Source organism: Athene cunicularia (genome assembly GCF_003259725.1).
Source record: "Athene cunicularia isolate RWA chromosome 6 unlocalized genomic scaffold, athCun1 chr6_part2, whole genome shotgun sequence".
NCBI classification, from domain to species: Eukaryota; Metazoa; Chordata; class Aves; order Strigiformes; family Strigidae; genus Athene; species Athene cunicularia.
The window spans coordinates 9,421,348-9,424,758 of NW_020799106.1; the positions used below are offsets into that span (position 1 = coordinate 9,421,348).

At 42.8% G+C, this 3,411-nt stretch overlaps 1 protein-coding gene across 1 annotated transcript in view; it reads left to right on the forward strand.

The window, feature by feature from the left end:
* Positions 1-1,734: 1,734 nt before the first annotated feature.
* Positions 1,735-3,411, forward strand: part of PCDH15 (protocadherin related 15) — a 457,138-nt gene continuing 455,461 nt past the window's right edge. Inside the window, exon 1 of the mRNA XM_026851785.1 lies at positions 1,735-1,888. The gene's annotated coding sequence lies outside the window, so the exon portion shown is untranslated. The remainder of the gene's footprint in view (positions 1,889-3,411) is intronic.

Consider the following 3,411-nt stretch of genomic DNA (forward strand, 5'->3'; position numbering starts at 1 on the left):
AACATAAAAATGAATTTGGGGAATACTTCAAGGTATTCTTAATCCACTTTTGTTCTTTTCAATATACTTTAAATGTGTTTCCATTAACTTTCACAATATTGCACAATGTTCCTACTTCTAAGAGCTACTTGACCCTTGCTCAAAGTCTATCACATAATAACACATTAACATAGAAATGATTCTGAGAGGTGAAGTTGGAGGCATTGAGTGGTTACAATCTTCTTTCCTCAACTGGATAAGAAATGTGAGGAAAAATATTTTATATACACATTGTACGTTCTACTGCACAATATATCCAAACAATCAAAAATTTTCAACAGTAAAAAACTAACATCCATGCAGAGCATTTTAAGAAGCAAATGCTGCCAACTTTAGAAAAGAATCAGAAAACTTGGCAATTCAGTGCTCTGATTTGCTGTGGGTGCTATGGAGAAGCCAGAATGCCTGCATCCTCTCTGCTCCTCTTAGCTCAAATCAATTCACTCCAGACATGTACACAATAAGCTTATTGGCAGTAGAAAGGAAATTATTTGCTCCCTCTCACTTATTGTATGTGCCTCAGCATCGTAAAAAGTGGCAGTGCTGCTGTTGTGTTGAACAGATGTCAAATTATCTTTTATTTTCTTTAATCCTCAAGAGTCTAATATTAGTAGAGACTCAGAATTGCAGAACTGTGAAGTCCTGGTTTTAAGACTCTCATCCTAAATATTCACGCTTACTCAGAGAAGAAAAAAGTAAAGCAAAACACTGTGATCCAAAGGTGGAACCAAAAGAGCAGCCTCTGAGTCATGCCAGTTGGTGCTTTTTTGAAAGGCTGATAAAAGTGCATTGAAACTCACCCTTTATCCAGAACTGAGAGAAAAAGCATTTGGAGAAAAGTGGGTAATTTTGCTCTCCTGCCAGAGAACTGACAGGTGTGTTTGATGGGCTGTTTGCAGTTTGCGTGTGTGTATTTGAGGTGGGCAAAGGAGCACTTTGTCATCATCTTTTTCTTGGAAGCTCTCAGTGATAATTTAAGTATTCCCTGTCTTCTGAGGGAGAAACAGACTGGAAGAAGGAGAAGAACTGAAGTAGAGGAAGAAGCGGAGATGATGTGGACAATGTCTGAAAGGGAGAGCTCAAGCTTCTGTTCAAGTAAGAGAATGGACCCCTGCCAAGTGATGCCCACGGACTTTAGGAACTAGACTTTGTCTAGAGACATCAAGGAATCAGGAAGGCAAAAACCCCTTTGACTTTAGGGAAAATCTTAATTTTGTAATGAAGAACAAAGGAATGATCTAGATTTTCTGTCTCTGACAATTTTTTGTAGTTTTAAAACCTCCTATTCAGAGTAACAGCATCCCTTGGAGAACAATTGCATAAGGACACCACAAAAGGAGAGGAGGGATTTGTGATTGTGGGTTTGTTACTGACAACAGGTAACCATGTGATCCCTGGGTTAATCAGGGCAAACGCACATGGCATTGGCCATAGCTGGTCTGGGAACCAATTCACAGTCAGAGATCAGAGGTCTTAGTTCATCTCCTCTAATACTTTCATTGTAGATAATAACAATGAATGGGCAATTCTCTCCTTTTTTTTTTTTTTTTTTTTTTTTTTTTTTTTTTTCCCCCTAAGAAAATTATTTAGGAAGAAACAACACTCCAACCGTAGGGTTAGGACCTGAGGCACTAAGTATTTCCTTCTCTAATCTGTTGGAATTAGCCCTGTCTGACAAGGAACTACATGCTGTTGATTTACAGTCCACATTTAACTTGCATTTATAGGGTATATAGAACTATGGGAATAAAGCAGTTCTTGTCTGAAGTGGAATTCGTATGAGGATCCAACCAGAAGCGCAGTTCCAGAACAGAGGTTGCCATTGTGTCCTGGAGGAAAAACAATGCAGGCTGGATAGCAAAAAGTACTTTTTTGTTTGTAAATCTTCAGTATGTAGTAACTACTGATCAGGGCTGTGTGGTGAACTGTGAAAAGAATAATAGAAACTGCTGTGTACTAGTTCACTAAAAGTAAATTCACTGGGTATTGTATGTATAGTGTGCTGTGTTGTAGTGCTTTCTGATGTCCAAGCAGGGCTTTAAAGCAGTGTCTCCAAATAGAGCCTTTTACCTTTCCAAAAATGTAGTTGTGAGTGATAAATTATTAAAGAATTAACCATCGAACAACAGATTTTCAGGCAGTAAAAAGCACATAATCAACTAAATGCACTGAGTATGGCAGTTGGAAACAGTGAGCAAAGTATGGGAGAAGGTACCAGAGAAACAAATACTCTGGTAAGTCCTAGTGCAATTTTTGGTTTATTGCTGGAGCAATTAGGGAAATCTCACAGACAGGATTACAGCTTTAAAAAATTGCTAGCTGAGGAGATGTCAGATCTCTCATAAGAACTGATATTTGGATATGAAATACCCCTTTCCTACAAAGGGCATTTCATTCTGTGGGATGCATTTCTCTGTCCTTTTATTGCTGAAGGATGAGCAAATCATTTAAGTGTTTTTTCTTTGATTCCCCTGCTGCCTACTGCCAGCTCACCTAGTGAGACGGAAGCAGAATGCGACACCAAACAAGTTGGGTTTAAGTGGCAGAGCAGTAAAACCGTCTTTATCTCAGCCACTTCCATCCTCATTGCTGTAGCAGTGAGTGGAAACCAGGCCATCGTTGTGTGGTTATGGGGCTGTTGGTTTCATGATTTGGTGAACAGTTGTTCACAGAAGAAAACTGTCTTCAGAGCTGATATTTTTTTGCCTGCTTGTTGAAGGGCATAGGCATGTGGACTGCAGAGATGTTTCTGGGACAAGACCATGGCATTTGGATGTCACGGTGGGTTGTCACTACTGTGTTACCAAGGAGGGCTCTTCAGACATGTATCTCACAGGCATTACATTCAGAGAGAGAAAGAAAAGAGAGAAACAATACCTTGTAATTGTTTGAATGTGACTTCATAGTTTAGCTCTGTCTTGTGCTGGTCCACAACAACCCCCAGCAGGGCTACAGGCTTGGGGAGCCGGGGGGGGGTGTGTGTGTGTGATTGCCAGCCGCTGAACAGGAGCCAGCAGTGTGCCCAGGTGGCCAAGGTGGCCAATGGCATCCTGGCTTGTGCCAGCACTGGCGTGGCCAGCAGGGACAGGGAAGGGATCTGAGCCCTGGGCTCAGCACTGGGGAGGCCGCCCCTCGATTCCTGGGTTCAGTTCTGGGCCCCTCACCCCAAAAAGGCCATTGAGTGACTCGAGCGTGGCCAGAGAAGGGCAACGGAGCTGGGGCAGGGTCTGGAGCACAGGTCTGCTGGGGAGCGGCTGGGGGAACTGGGGGGGTTCAGTCTGGAGAAGAGGAGGCTGAGGGGAGACCTCCTGGCCCTCGGCAACTCCCTGCCAGGAGGGGGCAGAGAGGGGGGATGAGTCTCTGGAGCCAAGG